This window comes from Balaenoptera acutorostrata, chromosome 2, assembly GCF_949987535.1.
Source record: "Balaenoptera acutorostrata chromosome 2, mBalAcu1.1, whole genome shotgun sequence".
NCBI classification, from domain to species: domain Eukaryota; kingdom Metazoa; phylum Chordata; class Mammalia; order Artiodactyla; family Balaenopteridae; genus Balaenoptera; species Balaenoptera acutorostrata.
This window is the reverse complement of record NC_080065.1, coordinates 125,350,900-125,372,077: the sequence shown is the minus strand read 5'-3', so window position 1 is coordinate 125,372,077 and position 21,178 is coordinate 125,350,900. Positions and strand designations below refer to the sequence as shown.

The 21,178-nt window shown below is 38.8% G+C and overlaps 1 pseudogene; it reads right to left on the bottom strand.

The window, feature by feature from the left end:
- Positions 1 to 2,649: 2,649 nt before the first annotated feature.
- Positions 2,650 to 19,344, bottom strand: LOC103005325 (mitochondrial import inner membrane translocase subunit TIM14-like; annotated as a pseudogene).
- Positions 19,345 to 21,178: the final 1,834 nt, after the last annotated feature.

Sequence of the window (21,178 nt, the reverse complement as noted above, 5' to 3'; positions counted from 1 at the left end):
GCACAGGGTAGGCTAGGATGGTTTGCTTAGGAGAATGGACAGTGTGTATATGCCATGACAGACACATGTCAGACTAACCCCTGAGGTACTTATTCCTGTGCTGTGTTTATAAAAGAAAAATTATTACTTTACTTTGGTGCCCTCACATTTATATTCCATTCTAGGTTCGTATGACAATGGAGTAACATCATAAGTATTTTAAAATTATGTACATTCAAATATACACAACAAGAGAGGGAAGAAAGGAGAGAAAGAGAGAAGGAGAGAGAATTCACATTTTGAAGGTACAGCTCAGCCATTACCCTAAATTTGAATATATCCCAGGGTGAGCATGAGAAGGGAGATGTGAATCTGTTGTTTCCTTACAAAGCTATGTCTATGGAACAGTAGTTTATGAGCAATTTAAAGAAATTTTAGAGTAATTTGTCTATGTTCAGTTTTTTTCCTTACATTTTGATTTGGGAACCAACCCCCCATTAGAGGCTTTTCTACTAGATAGCAATGAATGATTGTTACTATTGTGTTTTGTAAGAGTGTTTTCCAATTGTTTAATGCATTTGAATTCTCTTCACCCAACTAAATTTACTGTCTTTGGAAGAAAATGTAAGGTCATTGCTACCACACAATGTTGCACTTAAACTTTTCTCCTCAGGGTCTGCAGCAGGTGTAGGTCAAGACTGTGGGCTCCATATGTTGACTTCCCAGGTTCAAATTTTAGCTCCGCCCCTTATTACCTGAGTGACTTTGAATAAGTTACTAAGTCTCAGTTTTTTTCTCATCTGTAAGGTGAAGATAATGCTACTACTGACCTCATAGGGTTATTGGAAGGATAAAATGAAATAATGCATGTAATGTGTTTTGCCCAGCACCTGGTGTTTAGTAGGCATTCAGTAAATCTTAGCTGTGATTGTAACAGGTCAGGGTTGCATGGCTGCATGGTGAGTCTGCAATTTGAGGAGTTGCCACTAAAAATAGTGACTTCTCACTATGGTGGTAAGATCCAGTCAGGCTTCCTTCTAACAGACATCTGGTCAGCATGTTATTCCCATTAGTTATGAGTTTTTTCCATAATAATACGTTTAGTAAGTTTACAGATCTGAACAATTACTAAGTTCTAAGGACCACAAAGAAAATGTGATACACTTAGAGCAAAATGGTATGAAATAGACTTAAGTAAAGTTTGGGTCCCTTTTTAGTTTCCACTAACAGTTATCAACTACTTTTTAGTTCCTTGTCCTATTTCCAGGTGTTAATGGACGATAATCTTCCTCCTATTATTAACAAACTTGCTTTGCATGTTTAAAACACCAGCTTTGGCACTGGTGCTCAAAGGTCTTAGCAGCTTGGCGAAAAGACCATAAGAACAGTTTTCTCCTATTTTCAGTTTTCTCGTTCTCTTGCCTCGTGGGTTCTCAGTCCTTATTCTAGGATTTCTTAAGGGGAAAAAAATCTCATCACCCTTCCAATTATTTTATTTCTCTTCTCTGGGCAAAAAACTTACAGGGAAAGTTAAAAGAATTGTGACCATATTGTGCACATACCCTTTTCTAATCAGGAGTTTCCTTGGTAGTTGGCTTTGCAGCCTTTAGCTGGGAAATCCCCCATCTCCTATTACTCCTTTCTAATCATTGCTTAATATCATTAAAATTGGTTTCTCTAGAGCAGAGGCTGGCAAACTATGGCCCACAGGCTTGCTGCTTGTGTTTGTAAATAAAGCTTTATTGGAACACAGCCATGCCCATTTGTTTACCTATTGTGTGTGGCTGCTCTCCTGCTGCGACAGCAGAGTTGAGTAGTTGCCACAGAGACCATATGGTCCAAAAGCCTAAAATATTGACTGTCTGGCCCTTCTAGAGAAAGTTTACAGACCCACTGCTCTAGAGCATCTATAGCTTTCAGCTTTGTATTAGTTATCTATTGCTGAATAACAAATTACCCCAAAATTTAGCAGCTTAAGGCAAGACACATTGTTTCCCAGTTTCTGTGGGTCAAGAATTCAGGAGTGGTTTAAATGGGTGGCTCTGATTCAGGGTTTCTTATGAAGCTGCAGTCAAGACATCAGCCAGGACTCCAGCTGTCTGAAGCCTTACCTGGAGCTGAAGCCTCCCCTTCCAAGATGGTTCCCTCACATGGCTATTAGTAGAAGGCCTGGTTCCTTGCTAGCTGTTGGCAGGAGGTCTCAGTTCCTTGACACATGGACCTCTCCACAGGGCTACCTGAGTGTCCTCACAACATAGCAATCGGCTTTCCTCCAGCAAGTGATCTGAGGGCAAGGAGAAGTCTGTAACATCTTTTATGATCTAGTGTCAGAAGTCACACACTCTTATTTGCACATTACTCTATTTTATTTTACTTTTGGGCTGCGCTGTGCGGCATGAGGGATCCTAGTTCCCCGACCAGGGATCGAACCTGTGCCCCCTGCAGTGGAAGCGTGGAGTCTTAACTACTGGACCGCCAGGGAAGTCCCTGAACATTACTCTATTTATTAGAAGGAAGTTACTGAGTTCAGTCCACACACACAGAGAGGAGAATTAAGCTTCATCTTTTATTTTTAATTATTTATTTATTATTTATTGAGGTATTTTATGATAAAAGCTGGTACTCATATACATCAATGAAAAAGAACTTAAAATTCATCATACATATACTTCATTTTCTAGCTTGAACTTCTAGTAAATCTTTAGCTTCATTGATTTTTGACTGTTATCTAAGGAGATCCTGCCTTGTCTGGGTGATTTAAATGCATAATACGTCCATGAGCATCTCTGTTGGCTGTAGGGCTTACTCCTAGTATTTTTTTTTTAATTATTAATTAATTAATTAATTTATGGCTGTGTTGGGTCTTCGTTTCTGTGCGAGGGCTTTCTCTAGTTGCGGCAAGTGGGGGCCGCTCTTCATTGTGGTGCGCGGGCCTCTCACTCTCGCGGCCTCTCTTGTTACGCAGCACAGGCTCCAGACGCGCAGGCTCAGCAATTGTGGCTCATGCGGCCCTAGTCGCTCCGGGGCATGTGGGATCTTCCCAGACCAGGGCTCGAACCTGTGTCCCCTGCATTGGCAGGCAGATTCTCAACCACTGCGCCACTAGGGAAGCCCCCTACTCCTAGTTATTAATGCTGCTTCCCATTTTGTCATTTTGGGTTCACACTCACCTCTGTAATAGCCACTGGTGAGGGCAGATTTTGATAGACTGTGAAACATGTTTTACTTGAGGCTCCATATGCTTCATGGCTTGCAAAACGTAACAGCCTGCACATCCTGCAGCAGCAGTGGTCTGTCCAACGACTACCAATGTATTGGCCGTAGTTCTGGCTCAGCTCCTCTGCCTCCAGGGAGAGCACAGTTGATTCCAGCCCAGAAGCCACAGGCACCGACTTCATTCCTCCATCAGAAAGCAACGTGGCTGCCACCAGCAAGCACAAACCGCCCAGACACGGGGGCCCCAGCAGTTCAGCTTCATCTTTTAAAGGAAAGTGTATCAAAGAATTTATGGACATATTTTAAAACCACCATCCTTAACTCCAAAGCTTTTGTTAAAAAATAAATTTATTTATTTGTTTTTGTTTTTGGCTGCGTTGGGTTTTTGTTGCTGCACGCGGGCTTTCTCTAGTTGCGGCAAGCGGGGGCTACTCTTTGTTGTGGTGCACGGGCTTCTCATTGCGGTGGCTTTTCTTGTTGTGGAGCACAGGCTCTAGGCACGCGGGCTTCAGTAGATGCGGCATGTGGGCTCAGTAGTTGCGGCACATGGGCTCTAGAGCGCAGGCTCAGTAGTTGTGGCGCACAGGCTTAGTTGCTCCGTGGCATGTGGGATCTTCCCGGACCAGGGCTCAAACCCGTGTCCCCTGCATTGGCAGGCAGACTTTTAACCACTGCACTACCAGGGAAGTCCCCAAACCATTTTTAAAGGTTTTTTTTTTTCTTTTTAAAGGCTTACAAGAGGAGTTAAACTTTTTCCATAAAGGACCAGTTAGTAAATATTTTTGGCTTTGTGGGCCATATGACCTCTGTTGCAACTACTCAACTCTGTATCAGGAAAGTAGCTTAGACAATAGGTAAATGAATGGGCATGGCTGTGTTCCAATTAAATTTTATTTACAAAAAATAGGCAAGGAGTTGGATTTGGCCCATGGGCTGTAGTTTGCCATCCTCTAGTCCAGAAGATTCTTCTTCAAGAACACAAACCAGGGACTTCCCTGGTGGTCCAGTGGCTAAGACTCCGTGCTCCCAATGCAGGGGGCCCAGTTTTGATCTCTGGTCAGGGACTAGATCCCACATGCTGCAACTAAGAGGTCTCATGCCACAACTAAAGATTTCACACACGGCAACGAAGATCCTGCTGCCGCAGCTAAGACCCAGCGCAGCCTAAATAAATAAATAAATAAACATTTAAAAGAACACAAACCAAAAAGTTGACTCACATAGAAGACATAAAATTTAAAGCCAGGGATCTGTGCATCTTTGACCCTTCTCAACCAAGTCATAAGCTCCTCCAGGATAAGAACCATGGCTTATAGTTCTTTTTATTCTCCTTCAGCATTAATAAGGTTCTGAGCATGTAGTTGCTATTTAATTAATAATTGTTTATTATTTAATGGGTTCATAGTATTCTGTTGTATGACTATTCTATAATATTTAAGCAATTGTTTCTAGTCTTTGTTGGTACAAATAAGCTGCAATAAATACGGTTCTACATACATATTTGTACACACGTATGAGTGTATTCTAGGAGAGATGCCTAGGAGTATAATTATTGAGTCAAATATCATGCGTACTCTTGGAACTTCCCAGGCAGTCCAGTGGTTAAGACTCTGTGCTTCCACTGCAGGGGGCACGGCCAAAAAAAAAAAAAGATCATGTGTACTCTTAATCTGACAAAAAGAATTTCAAATTAATGTTAATGTGTAATTTATTTCATATAATAAATGTACAATATTTCAGGACAAAATAAAGACATACAAGGTGCCTTGAACTTTATTTATAGACTTGTATTTCCTGTGTGATCTTCATAGAACACTGTAAGCCCTTTATATGCAAAGTAGTACAATTGAATGCTGATGACCAATGTACCTATTGTCAAGGTGGTGTATGTAGGTCACAGAGCAGGCAGAAATGAAATAAGTCTCTTGTTACCATGTTTTCAGAAACTTCTTGAGATGCCTCATAGAACTTTTAGATTTCCCAGAACATAATACACAAATCACCACTAGCACTGCCCTTGCCACATCAAAAACTCCTATCCTGAGAGTCCTTGTTAAAACACAAACATGTTCAGGAGGCAGTATATCCCCTTATCTCACTATTATGTCAGTGTATACTATGGAAAGTACCAAAGGATTGGCCTTGCATCAGTGGACCAAGAAAGGGCGACATTTTAAAAAGTCATTTTTGGGACTTCCCTGGTGGTCCAGTGGTTAAGAATCCGCCTTCTAATTCAGGGGACGTGGGTTCAATCCCTGGTCGGGGAACTAGGATCCCGTATGCTGTGGGGCTACTGAGCCCGCATGCCACAACTAGAGAAGTCCGTGTGCCACAACAAATATCCCCGTGTGCCACAACTAAGACCCGAAGCAGCCAAGTAAATAAATAAATGAATAAAAAGTTATTCTCGATTAAAACAATTTGCTGGAGAGGGGAGGAAAGGACCAAATTGTATTGAGTACTTACTAAGTATCAGATTCTTTACTCATGTTTCCGGTTAAAGTAGATATTATTTATCTTTCTTTCGCAGATGAGGAAACATGCTCAGAGGATTTATTGACTTTATTTACCTGTCAGTCAAGTTTGATTTGAATTGGGGTCTAACTCCTAAGCTGTTTCTACTATATTATGCTTCCTCCCAATATGCTCAGAATGTACTGATATTCTCATGCTAGAGACATACAAGACCTCAGAGCACTGATTTCCCTAGCCTGGCCTTATGACACTAATGAACTTCAGGAAAATTTCAGCCTTTGCTCTGTCCAAGAACAAAGCAGGAGCTGTCCATCTGAAAGCAGACTTTTCAGCAGGTAAAGGGAAGCCAGCAGAAGAGATAGGGTAACCAGAAGTAATTACCTTGACCTAGAGTTGAGAGAAATGGAATGATTTAATTTAGTCATATTGTCTGGTCATTATGCTTATTAGAGGAAATAAAAAAGAAAGGGAAGGCAAATGGAAAGGAAAAGAGTGGTGGTTAGGGGAATACCTGAGAGAAATAAACTGTTTGCTATTTATGGTCCCAATGAGGCAAAATCAAAACTGAAACTTCTTTGCTCTGCCTCTTTATGATTTTACTTTAAGGGGAAAATCTATTTCACTGTATTTCAGTTTCTCTACCTAATAAATATTAGAAACAAACTTTGCTATTTTAATAACTACTTCTGTCCCTGTGCTTGGAGATTGTTCCTGGATTGTGTTTCTTCCAAATATATAATATATATGGACATATATATTATAATGAAAAAGCTAGAGTAAAATTTCACTCATTTGGACTCTAGTAATTCAGAATTTAAAAAATCAGTTGTGGGTTGTGCTGAAATTTATGCTATTGGGGGTATAGATTTTAAAAAAAAGACAACGAAGTCATTGAAAAAACAAATGGTGATATTCAAGTCATTTAAGGGAATTAATAACCTGTAAAAAATTTAACACCTATTTCATATTTATTGCTTCTGTCTGAATTCAGACCCAAAAAAATGTTGAATTTATTCAGTAAAGAAACTCTTGTTTACATGGCATTCAACAACTGAATTAATCCCTAAGGGGCTATTATACACCTTAGATCTGCATTTTGGGAACGCTGAAAGTAAGAGGTTAAAAAATAATTTTTGGAAGGAAGGGTTATGCTAAAAGGAAGTAGAGAATTAGGGTCTAGAAACTATTATTGGAATCAACACGTAAGAGGTTTTTTGGTGACATCCAGAGGTTAGTTTTGGTAGTGTGGTGTGAATGGAAGCAAATTTTCAGGGATTTCAGGAATGACTAAGTAGTAAGGAACATTCATTCCAAATATTTGTCAGGGAAATGAAGGAGAAAAAGGACAGTGACAATGGGGGGGTGGGAAATAACTGCAAGTGAAGATTTTTGCAAAAAATGGGAGACTTCTGCATGATGGGAGGCAGAAAAAGAAGATTATTCTAGAAAGAAATGGAAAGCAATGGGATTAAAACATTGGGTAGAAATGAGGAAATTAATAAATTAGACCTTACAAAATAGAAAAAAATTCTGGTCTTTGAAAGGCAGTCTAAGAGAATGAGAAGACAAGGCACACACTGGGAAGAAACATTTGCAAAACACATATCTGATAAAGTATTGGTAACCTGAATATGTAAAAGACTCACTAAACTCAATAATAAGAAAACAATCAAAAAAAGAAAAAGAAAAAATGGGCAAAATATTTGAACAAACATTTTACAGAAGAAGATATATGGATGGCAAATAAGTACATGAAAAGATGCTTGACACTATTAGTCATTAGGAAAATGCAAATTAAAATGACAATGAGGCATCACTACATACCTAGTAGAATGACTTAAAAATAAATAAATAAAACAAAACCAACAACTGATAATGTCAAATGCTGCTGAGGATGTAGAAAAACTGGAACTCTCATACATTGGTGGTGGGAATGCAAAATGGTACAGCCACGTTGGAGAACAGTTTGGTAATTTCCTATAAAGTTAAACATGCATTTATTCTATGACCTAACAAACCCACTCCTAGGTATTTACTCAAGAGAAATGAAGACTTATACCTACGCAAAAACCTCTATGGGAATCTGAAAAAATATATATATATATAGTTTATATATATATACATATATATATATATATAACTGGATCGCTTTGCTGTACACCTGAAACTAACACAATATTGTAAATCAACTGTACTTCAATAAAAAAATCAAAAATTAAAAAAAAAACCTCTATGGGGATATTTATAGCAGCTTTGTCCATATTTTTAAAAAACCAGAAACATGCCAAATGTCCATCAACATGAAACAGACTGTGGTACACCTGTACAATGGAATTCTGTTCAGCAGTAAAAAGGAACAAACTACTAATACATGCAACACCATAAATGACTCTCAAAAGCATTACGCTCAGCGAAAGAAGCCAGATTCGAAAGTCTACATACTGTATGGTTCCATCTATACATTTGGAAAAAGGAAAACTATAGGGACAGAAATCCAGTCAGCAGTTGTGAGGGGGCTGAGGGTAGGGGAGGTACAAAGAGGTGTGACAGAACTTTTTAGGGTGATAGAAATACTACATACCTTGATTGTTGTAATTGTTACATGACAGCGTAAGTTTGTCAAAATTCACAGAAACTTACACCATAAAAGGATGAATTTTACTATATATAAATTATACCTCAATCAACTTGAAAAACTTTTATTTTTTTAAATAATAGTTCTCATATTTATTTATTTATTTTTGGCTGTGTTGGGTCTTACTAGAGGCACACAGTCTTTCTAGTTGAGGCGCACAAGCTCAGTATTGTGGCTCGCAGGCTTAGTCGTGTCCCCCGTCATGTGGGATCTTAGTTTCCGGACCAGGGATTGAACCCGCGTCCCCTGCATTGTAAGGCAGATTATTTACCACTGGACCACCAGGGAAGTCCAAAAAAACAATTTTAAACGGCTGGGTAGAGAATAGTTTCTGGGAAAAAGTATTGGTAGGAACACTTGAGCACGCACGTTTTTTCTTGCTTTAAAGCTTTTGCATACATGTGTCCTTCACTTAAGGAGTCTCTCCTTTTCCTTTTTTCCTGAATAACTCCTTATTCTCCTTTGCGTTTCAGTAAAGCATTATTTCCCCCCACCCCCAGAAAGACGTCCCTGACCCATAGACTAGGTTAACTTTTCCTGTTGTGTGTTCCTAATAGCATGCTTATCTAATCCCTATGGCAGAGTGTATCATACTCTATTCCAACTGCTTATTCGTTTCTCCTCTTTTGTGCTGTAAGCTCCCTGAGAGCAGGAATGGCATCCATCTTAGTTAATTATTGTATCCTTGTATTTAGCACAGAGCCAGGAAGAACATTTGTTGAGTATATAAAGCAGAAGGTTTGGAACGGCTAAACGAGAAATAGAATATTAAATTGGTAAGGGTTGAAAAATATGTACGTTATTCCCAAAACTACATCTCCAGTTCTGACCTCATACCTATGTTCTACTTACCATAATTCAGATTGTCTATGTGATATCTTCACATAAATGTCCCACTGTTACTTAAGGCTTAATAATTCTAAGCAGAAGTAATTTTCTCCCTCCTCAATTTCATTCAAATTGAATTATTTTCCCAATTATTCTATTTCTGTCAAGTGGTATCTCTATCCTTATAGTCTTCCAAAAGAGAAACTTAATTACATTTAACTTTTCCTTCTACTTGCCCTCTCATCTAATTTGATATAAAAAATTTTAAGCCCTTCTTTTAAAATGTTTCTCATTCACATTTGCTTTCTTTTCACTCCCACTGCTGTTCTTATAGAGCCAAATATGGTCAGAGAGGCAGACACCAAGCAAGGAATCACATATTCAAATATGTAATTATGACTTGCAATCAGTACATAGAGGAAATAAACAGAGGGCTGTTATATGGGATGGGGAGGACATAATCTATATACAGTGGCAAAAGAACACTTTGAGAAGGTTACATTTAAGCTGAGAAGAATGAGAGAGAGCCAGCAATAAGGGAGAATAGAAAGAAGACCATACTGAACTGAAGGAAAAGAACGTGCATAGTATTTGAGGTGCGGAAAAAAATTGGTGTTCAGTTATAGCACGTTCCAGAAACTAAAAAAAGATGATTATAGCTGGAGGGCAGTGAGCAATGGGGAAGAGTGATAGAGAGGAGGCTGGGGAAACAGGCAGGGACCAGGTCATGCGAAGTGTTGTATATTATGGCAAAGGGTTTGGATATTATTGTTTCTAATGTGAAGCTACTGAAGAATTTTAATCAAGGGAATAACATAATGCAAGAAGTGGTAAGCAAGAAAATTGCTAAACATGTGAACATATCTAAATAAGCATTTATTGTAAACAACATTAACAATGATTTTAAAGTCTAGATTGAGAAGATATTAAAACTAAAATATTAGATAATGACAGTGAGCAAGATGGGAGGGAAAGTGATTGGAGATAAAGTTTTACAAAGCCCTTGATTATTCGGGAAGAGAATAGGTAAACTAACTTTAGACTTTCTAATGTGCATGAAGAAGGTGAGAATAATTATCAAAAGGATAGAAACATAAAGGCTCTAAATCAATAAAGGTAAAGAAAGGTAAAGAAAGAGGAATAAATAAAACCAGAACCATCCAATAAAAGGCATGCAAGGAGGAAAAAAAGAGTTTAAAAAATGCATTATAAATTGAAAAAAAACCCACATCATGGAATTGTAGAAATAAGTCGAAATATGTCAATAATTTAAATATATAAATATATTAACCTTGTCAGTTAAAATCAGAACTGCTTATATTAGATAACAAGGAAAAAATCTAGCTATATGTGTTTGCCATAGACATAGCTAAAACATAAAGGCATAGAAATTTGAAAGCAAATGAATGGAAAAAATATATGATGGGCAAATATTACCCAAAAAGAATGCTAATGTAGTGATATTAATACTAGACAAAATAGACTTTAAGGTGGAAAGCACTGTTAGGAAAAAATTTATTTTTAAGATAAATAATAAAGGAATAATTTACCAAGGAGATATAGCAATTCTGAATCTATATGTAACTTACAATATATCTTCAACAGACATAAAGTAAAAACATCATTGACAGAATTGCAAGAAATAAACACATTTTAAATTACAGTGGGAGAGGGTTTTTTTAACCACATTTCCTACAGAAACAGAAAAAGCAGACAAAATATTAATAAGGATATAGAAGATATGAACAACACAGTTAGCAAGATTGATTTCATGGATATAGCCAGAATCCTTCACCTAACAGAGATTACATGTTCTTCTTAAGTACACATGGAAAACTTACAACATCTTACTGCAAAGCCATTCTCAAGAAATAGCAAAAGAATTGATATCATATGGACTACATCCTTTTTTTACAAGAGTATAACAAAACTAGAAATCAAAAACAAAAAGCCCCACACCCCACAATAGAGTGACTTTTAGTTTCTGCCTTAAACACATAGGTGGATGGTAATAGTGCCATTTACTGAGATAGGAAAGTCTGAAAGAGGAAAGGGTTTTTAAGCTGGATGGAAATGGGGTCAGAGGAAAGATGAATCAGTTCAGAGACGTCTGGGCAACCTAACACCTAGTTAGGTATTGGGACAGATGTACCTCAGCTTAGTCACCAGCCGTAGATTTAATATGTCTGCTGTGACCACACTTCTTTTCAAAGAACCCTCTTTCTATTTTGGGATTTTGTAAATTTGAGTTTGAAATTTACCTAAATTAATATTGTCAATTAATTGGTTATACCGCCACCTAGTGGTGTACTTTAGGATAGCAGGAGATGTGTTTTTGTTTATTAGATGAATTCCTATATACTTTTTTTAAAAATTAAAGAAAGCAAGGATTATAAAACCATTGGTTTCATTGTTCAAAATATTGCCATTATTATATCTATATTATGAACTTTTTTCCATATCTCAAACTATCAGTATTGCTTTTATTTTAAACTATTAATATTGCAAAAGGTTAGATCTCCCCAAACGAAAAAAGCTGAATGCACAAAAAATTACACAAATAGCTAATATTTGTTGAATGCTGACTACGTGCTAGGCACCACTGTAAGTTCTTTACATGAGCACCTCGTTTAATGTTCACAACATTTCTATAAACACTATATATTATGGCTGACTTGAGGAAATTGAGGCATAGAGAGATAAGTAATTTAATCAAAGCTACAGGGCTAGTAAACCACAGAGCTGAGATTTGAATATAGGTAGTATGGTCCTATAGCTCTTTTTTTTTTTATAGCTCTTAAGCTTAACCATTGTGAACATTGTTTAAATCAGGAAAAAATGAATATAGTCTAAATGTTTAACAATAAAGAAAATGGCCCAGTAAACTCTAGAGTGTCAGTTTGTTAGAATGCTATGCAGACATTTAAAATGATAGATTCAAAGATTATGTAATAACATGGGAAACTATTTATAATGTGAAAAATCTAGCCAATGTTATGCATACAGTATTAGTTATACATCTGTATGTGACAGTCTAATATGTTTTTTTATTTTTTGTTTTTAAAAACTTATTTGGAAATAATTTCAAACTTATAAGAAGTTGCAAAAATAAAAATAGTACAAAGAACAGTCATATACCTTTTACAAAGATTCACCTATTGTTATTTTATCACCTTTGCTTTGTCATTTATTCTCTCTCTCCATACACACACATAATAGATGCCAATTTTTTCCTGAACCACTTGAGGTAAGTTACATACATGATAGTTCTTACCCCTAAATACTTCAGCATATATTTCTGAAGAAAAGGGCTTTGCCCTATAGCTATTAACTTCATAAATTTACATTGGTAGAATACTTTTATCTAATTCACTGTCTATATTCCAAATTTTTAAGTTGATCTAATAATGTCCCTTATAGGCTTTTCTCTTTCCAGGACAGGTTCAATTTTAGGGTCAGGTACAGTATTTAGTTGCCATGTCTCTTCAGCTGCCTTAAATCTTGAACATTTCCCAGCTTTTCTTTGCCTTTTTTTGACATAGACATTTTTGAAGAATGTAACTCTGCCCCACCTCCACCTTTTTAAAAAAATAGAACATTTTTCATTTTCTGTTTGTCTGATGTTTCCTCGTGATTATATCATCATACACTTTTAGTAGGGATACTGCATAGATGATGTTGTAACCTTCTCAGGATATTACATCTGAAGGCACGTGATGTCTATCTGTCCCTCACAGGTAATACAGAATTAATTTTCATCATGCAGTCAAGGTGGTACCCACTTCCTCCACTGTATAATCATCTTATAATTTTTTTCCTTGCAACTCATAAGAAGTGGGGGGGATAATTTAAGACCATCCATATATTCTATTCTTCCCCCGAAATTCCTCTTAACATTTAGCATCTATTGGATGACTCTTGATCCTATCTTTACCATGAACGTTGCCAAATGATGATTTTCCATCTAGCACCCTGTCCATATTTACCACTAGTCCCTCACAGGGCTGCATTATGACTTTCATGAGCCCTATGATATTTTGCCTTCCTGGGGCCTTTACTCCATAAAAAATTTTTTAATTATATTTATGACTACATTGGTATAAAGATTAATATGATCCAAGCTAGATTTATTGTTATTACATTTATTTTTCTTTTGGTTTCTTTTAAAAGAAATAAAAATTAAAACATTTTCATTGGCCTTTAAAAGTATCATGGGATTTTGGGACTTCCCTGGTGGCTCAGTGGTTAAAAATCCGCCTGCCAATGCAGGGGACACGGGTTTGAGCCCTGGTCCGGGAAGATCCCACATGCCACGGAGCAACTAAGCCTGTGCGCCACAACTACTGAGCCTGCGCTCTAGAGCCCTCAAGCCACAACTACTGAAGCCTGTGCGCCTAGAGCCCGTGCTCTACAACAAGAGAAGCCACCGCAATGAGAAGCCCGTGCACCGCAACAAAGAGTAGCCCCCGCTTGCTGCAACTAGAGAAAGCCCGCGTGCAGCAACGAAAACCCAACGCAGCCAAAAATAAATAAATAAATTTAATTAATTAATTAATTAATTATTTAAAAAGTATCATGGGGCTTCCCGGGTGGCGCAGTGGTTGAGAATCCGCCTGCCAATGCAGGGGACACGGGTTCGAGCCCTGGTCTGGGAGGATCCCACATGCCGCGGAGCGACTGGGCCCGTGAGCCACAATTACTGAGCCTGCGCGTCTGGAGCCTGTGCTCCGCAACAAGAGAGGCCACGATAGTGAGAGGCCCGCGCACCGCGATGAAGAGTGGCCCCCGCTTGCCACAACTAGAGAAAGCCCTCGCACAGAAACGAAGACCCAACACAGCCATAAATAAATAAATAAATAAATAAATATTTAAAAAAAAAAAAAAGTATCATGGTATTTAGACACTGTGCCTAATGGGTAAGTTGACTCTAGGCCCTCAGTATTCTGCACTAAGCAAGAGGCCTCCCTTCTCCCCCATTTATCTATCTATCTATCTACCTGTCTGTCTATCTATCTATCTAAGATTACAGACTCATGGATTGCTATTTTTCTCAATGGTGTATAATTCATTATTGTTTTTACTTAGTTTGGTGCTCAGATTTTCCCAGATTTGGCCAGTGGGAGCCTCTTCAAGCTGGCCCCCATGTAATATGCTCCTGTCATCTTCTAGCACTTACTATCTGGCATAACAAGATGTTCCAGGCTCCTATTGTACCTATGTTGCCCCAGCCCTGGTATCAGCCATTTCTCAAAGGAGCCCAGATTCCTTTTAGTGGGGCATGGTATTAGAAACCAAGATCTGGACACCAGATATGCTCATTGCTATTGGGTTATATTTGCTACTTTAGCTATTCTTTCCTTTGAATAGCCAGAGCTAGGAAATATAGGCATATATGTACATATACATGGGCACAGACATAAACATGTATATACACACATATTCATATTTTAGAAATCATGAGTTCACACCAGTTTCTCTAATTCCAACCTATCTCTACAGGATTCTTTCTTGTCCTCCCTATTCTATACCTACGTATCCCTTCTTCCACAGTGAGAAACTTGGTTCCCAACAATTTCCTCAATCTTAGATTACATATAAAATTGTTTCAGAATTGCTTTGCCCATACCATTATAATTAACAATCATGCTAAAAAGAGTTTAGGATTTGTTTGCACTTTTCTCTCTCTACACTCTCCAAAACTTAGGATATAATGTGTCCATAAATTCCTTGGATTAGTTCCCTTTTTAGATTTTATTCCCATTTAGTGTGGTCATGGTATTCATTTGAAATAAAGTGTGTTCATTGGTTTGATTGGATTTTGGTTTTAGTTTTTCCTCCCTTCTTATTATTTTTGAGTATGTAAGATATTAACATGCTTTCAAAAGTCAAAACTATATAAAAATTTACATTCAGAGAAGGGTCACTCCCTTCTGTTTACTCCTTCCACCCCTTCTCCTTGTAGGAAACACATTTTGTTGTTTTCTGGTTTATCCTTCATGTTTCTTTCTGTAATGATAATGCATGTTTTCTTGTTTTTCCCTTTTTTCTTACACAAAAGGTAGCATATTATATATGCTCTTTTGCACTTTGCTTTTTTCATTTAATATCTCCTGGAAATCATTTCATATCAGTTCATTGAGATCTTCCTCATTCTTCTTTACAGCTGCATAGTACTCCATTGTATGAGTGCATTATTCAAACAACCTCCTTCAGTTAGATATTTAGGGAGGTTCCAATATCTTGAAATTACAAATAATGCTACAATGTATAATCTTGTTCATGTGTATTTTTATGTTATTAAAGGTATAACTTCAGGATAAATTTCTGCAAATGGGATTACTGTGCTGAAGGGTAAATTTGTATGTAGTTTTGCCATATTCCCTCTAGCAATGTATGAGAGTATCTGTTTTCTTATATCCTTATCAACAAAGTGTACTGTCAAGTTTTTGATTATTTTGTGAATCTAATGTGTGAAAAATGATATCTCAATATGCTTTAATAATGTCCATTGTTCTTATTATGAATGAAGTTGATATGTTTTTATATATTTAAAAACTATCTTTACATATCTCTTTGTGAATCGTCTGTTCATGCCTTTTGCCTATTTTTCTACAGGAAATCTTCTGCATTTTTACTGTTTGATACAGTAGCCTCTTGTCGTATATGGTACTTGAGCACTTGAAATGTGGCAAGTACAAATGAAGGACAGAATTTTAAATTTATTTAGTTTTAATTGCTTACAATTAAAATGTAAATAGCCACATGTGGGTAGTGGCTACCCTATTGGACAGCACAGCCTTATGTCTCACTCGTAGCTCGCAGAAACCCGCTTAACTCCTTTTCTTTAGAATCTGAAAAAACTGAGCTGTAATATCATGATTCACTAATGATCCTATCATTGCCCTATCATACAGTGTTTATTTGTAGTAATTTGATTAGTGTCTGTATACCTCATTGGATCACAAGCTCCTCGGGCAAGGGCTGTGTTTTTTTTCCTCAGTTTTATATTGTGCTCAGCACCTAATCCAGTATCTAGAACATAACAGGTGCTCAATAAATATGTGAGCACATGAATGAATTTAAAAGTATATGAACACCGGGGCGCCGCGCTGAGCGCCACTGGTCCCCCCACCCCACCCCGCCGCGGCCATCGGGAGGGGGCTACCCGGCGGCCGTCGTGTGGGCTGGGGCCGTGTGTGCGCCCGCGCGCACGCCCCGCGTCCCTGGGGGAGGTGGGAACCCGCTGGGGGAAAAAAAAAGTATATGAATATACCTTTGCTATAAATGTGGACTCCACTATCTACTGCGTGTGCGTGTGTGCGCGCGCACGCGCACGTGCGCGCACTCTTGGGGGGGAGCGGTTTTCAGAGACAAATCTAAAGATGTGGAGATGATACCAAGACCAAGAGATTCAAGAGAAGTGGAGTTGGTTGCAGAATACTTTGGAATCAGGAAATCGGCTTTATTAATAATAAGATTCTTAAGCACTCACTATATGCCAGACAGTATCCTAAGTACTTTATGTGAAGTGTCTTACATTATCCTCATAAAATGACCCTGTGGAATAAGTATTATTATTATCCCCATTTTACAGATGGCATGGAGGAAAAGAGGAGTAACTTGCCCAAGGTCATACAGCTAGTAAGTAGTAGAGCAAGCATTTAAATCTAAGCAATCTGACTTCAGAGCCTACCTTCTTAACCACAATGCAGCATTACTTTCTATTTGATTGTGTCCATACGGTGACAGAAGCTTAGTAACCTCAAATGTCTGCATCAAGCTTTTGTCTAAATTTAAGCTTCAGTAAGCCACTGTCTCCTGGAGGTTTAGACCTCTTTCCAGTGGTGCAGGTGGAGGGAGACTGGGATAAGAGGATATGAAAATCTACAGAGGATCCCTTTTCTCCAAAAGTCAAACAAATATTTTTGCCTCTAGGATTTTCTGCCTTGTACATAATAAAGGGAAAATAAAGCCTTTTCTTTGATAAAACAAGACACAAAATAATCAATCCCCCCTTCTCCAAACCGCTGGTCTAGTAAGAAAACTTAAAGAAAGCTACAAGTCACTATAGTCTTATGAATTAGCTAGTTTTATTCAGCTTTCCCTCTCTCCTCCCTTCATCTCTGTCACATATTTAGTGCTCCATACATAGTCCTATTTAGTTGATATTCCTAATATTGATAGTTCTTTCATTTAGTTGTTTCTTTAATTGTTTCATGTAAGGATATCTTATCTTCCTGTGCTAATTATACTCGGCTTGCCCCCGACCCATCCCCATTCCTAGATTCACTCTCCATCCTTCCCTATCCTGCTTTGAACCATGGAGCACTGGCCTCTATGTGTTACATCACCTGGGTTCCCCTGCCCTCTGGCTTCCAATGGGTTGAGCAGAAGCTTGGCACAGGGGTGGGAAGAAGAGCAGGAAGAAAGAGAGATCAGGGTATTTCTTTTCCCCTCTTTCTCCCTACTTTGCTACCATGTTCTCAAAGTAGCTGCCTGACAGCCCCTCCTGCAGGGCTCCAGCATTCACTGGGCTCCCATAACACTTTCTTCGCCTTGCCCCTGCATGTCTGGGGAAGGGAAGGTTTTAGCAAACTCTTGCTCATCGCTGGGTGACTCTACATACCTGCTATTTCCTGAACTGCACACATCTTTGTAAACAGGCCCTTTAATAAATTTTTCTCTGTGAAATTTTTTGAGTAGAATATTATTTCCTGCTTGGGACCCTGCCCAGTACATTTCCCCTTTAGAAGTCTTTCAAAATTCTTAAAGGCATGGAGGAGGCCTAGACTTTCAACTAGGGATAAGATTAAATAGGCCTCAGGTAGATTGTCCCACAAATTGGATCAGGAGATTTTATCACTCTATTTCAAAGATTATTCTGGGGAGAGAGACTCTGAATGTGACAAACGTGTGTACCCTGTTATATGCATCAGAGATAGTTCCGCAGGCTCTTTTTACAGCTTGAATGAAATGACCTCAAGATTATTCATTCCCTTTGTCCTGGGACTCTGATCATCAAGAAACCTTGTGAGGGCTTCCCTGGTGGTGCAGTGGTTAAGAATCCGCCTGCCTAGAGAACAAACATATGGACACCAAGGGGGGAAAGCGGCGGGGTAGGGGTTGTGGTGTGATGAATTGGGAGATTGGGATTGACACATATACACTAATATGTATAAAATGGATAACTAATAAGAACCTGCTGTATAAAAGAATAAATAAAATAAAATTCAAATTTTCAAAAAAAAAAAAAGAATCCTCCTGCCAATGCAGGGGACACGGGTTCAAGCCCTGGTCCGGGAAGATCCCACATGCCACAGAGCAACTAAGCCCATGCGCCACAACTACTGAGCCCACGTGCCACAACTACTGAAGCCCGTGCGCCTAGAGCCCATGCTCCACAACAAGAGAAGCCACTGCAGTGAGAAGCCCATGCACCGCATCGAAGAGTAGCCCCTGCTCACTGCAACTAGAGAAAGCCCGCATGCAGCAACAAAGACCTAATGCAGCCAAAATAAATGAATTAATTAATTAACTTTAAAAAAAAACAACCTTGTGATTACTAAACTGGTTCCCAGGTAACTTGATCCAGAGAAAGGGGTACCCTGGAGGGTAGTAGACACCAATAATCCAGACCCTGAAAAAAGTAAAAAGTATAGTCTTCACTTAACATTAACCATGAAAAGAAAAAGACTGCAATTCCCCATCTTTCCCCTTCCACAAGCACACTATGTTTTGCGTGGTTTTTTTTTTTTTTTTGCTATGGCTTCAGCCCTGTAGTAAAATGAAGATTACTGTTACCCAGATCTATAAACAAGTCTGTATCTCTACTTGGATATGGTATCCATATTCTATCATCCTTCCTATTATAATAGAAGAATCATTTTTTCTGTCCAAGAGCAGCCCCTCTCCTTGTGCTATTGTGCTCATCCTCTTTCGTCTTCTGAAGGGCTTCCCTCTTCAATTATCCCCTTTTTTCCCCACAACTATTTCTTCCTTCTTATTGGAACATTCTCATTAGCTTACAAGCATGCTCTAGCATCTCCTGGTTTGGTAAAAACCCTCCCTCATCTCTACATCCTCTTCCAACTAGTGCTTCATTTCTCTGCTTGTCTGAACAGCAGAACTTTTTGAAAAAGTTGTTTATACTGGCTGTCACCACTTCCTTACCTTTCATTGACTCCATTCTGGCTTCCTTCCAGGAAACCCATCACTCCATTGAAACAGCTTCAGTCAAGGTCATCAGTGACCTCCATGTTGTTGAATTCTATTGCTCTTTCTCATCTTACTCAGCTTCTTATAAACAGTGGACACAGTTAATCAGTCTCTTTTAAAAAATACTTTCTTCTCTTGACTTCCATGGCACCATTCTCTCAGTCTCCTTTCCTGACTCCTCCTCCTCCTCTGTTCAACCTCTAAATGTTGAGGTGTCCCAGGGATAAGTTCTAAACTTGCACTATGCACACGTGGCTATTGAGTACTTGAAATGTGGCTAGTGTGAAATGAGACATGCTGTAGGCATAAAATACTCTCTAAGTTTAAAAGACTTGGCATGGGGACTTCCGTGGTGGCACAGTGGTTAAGAATCCACCTGCCAATGCAGGGGACACGGGTTTGAGCCCTGGTCCGGGAAGATCCCACATGCCGTGAAGCAACTAAGCCCGTGCGCCACAACTACTGAGCCTGTGCACTAGAGCCCGCGAGGCACAACTACTGAGCCCACGTGCCACAACTACTGAAGCCGGCATGCCTAGAGCCCACGCTCTGCAACAAGAGAAGCCACCGCAATGAGAAGCCCGCGCACCGCAATGAAGAGTAGCCCCCGCTCGCCGCAGCTAGAGAAAGCCCGCGTGCAGCAATGAAGACCCAGCACAGCCAAAAATAAGTTAATTAATTAATTAATTAATTAATTTAAAAAGGACTTGGCATGAAAATATATGTAAAGTATCTCATTAATAGTTTTTATATGAATACATATTGAAATAATATTTTAGATATACTGGACTATTAAAATTAATTTCAGTGGGGCTTCCCTTGTGGCACAGTGGTTGAGAATCTGCCTGCTAATGCAGGGGACACGGGTTCGAGCCCTGGTCTGGGAGGATCCCACATGCCGCGGAGCAACTGGGCCCGTGAGCCACAACTACTGAGCCTGCGCGTCTGGAGCCTGTGCTCCGCAACAAGAGAGGCCGCGATAGTGAGAGGCCCGCGCATCGCAATGAAGAGTGGCCCCCACTTGCCGCAACTGGAGAAAGCCCTCGCACAGAAACGAAGACCCAACACAGCCAAAAATAAATAAATAAATAAATAAAATAAATGTATTAAAAAAATTAATTTCATCTGTTTCTTTTTACTTTTTTACTGTGGCTACTAGAAAACTCAAAATTACATATGTGGCTCACATATATCTTATTGGGCTGTGCTCTTCTATATCCTCTTCCCTATCAACTTTCTCTTTTCATCATCTTATCTAGTGCCATAGCTTTAAATGCCATCTATATGTTGACTCCCAGATTTAAACCTCTAACTCTGACCTCTCATTTGAAGTCCAGACTTACATATCAGCTGGTAATTGAATTTCCATTTGAATGTCTAAAGGTATCTCGGTATCAATATGTCAAAAATGGAATTTTCTCTTTTCTCCAGCCCTATTATGTCCCCTGCTAGTTTCCCATCTCAATCAATGGTGCCATTATCTGTCCAGTTGTTCAAACCAAAAATTGAGTCATCTTTGATCACTCTATTTTCCTTACCCATTTCATCTAATCTTCCAACAAGTCTTGTTGGTTCCACCTTCAAATATATTTTGAATTCCATCCATTTTTCTTCATCTCCACTGCTACTACCCCAGTGTAAGCCACTGTCACCTCCCAGACCACTGTAACAGCTTCCTAACTGCTCTCTTTGCTTCCACTCTTTTCCCAATACAGTCTCTGCTCTATATCTCAGAATGATCTCTTTTAAATATAAATCAGATCATGACAGACCTCTACTTAAGCTGTTCATGACTTCTCATTGTACTTAGAATAAAATCCATACCTACCA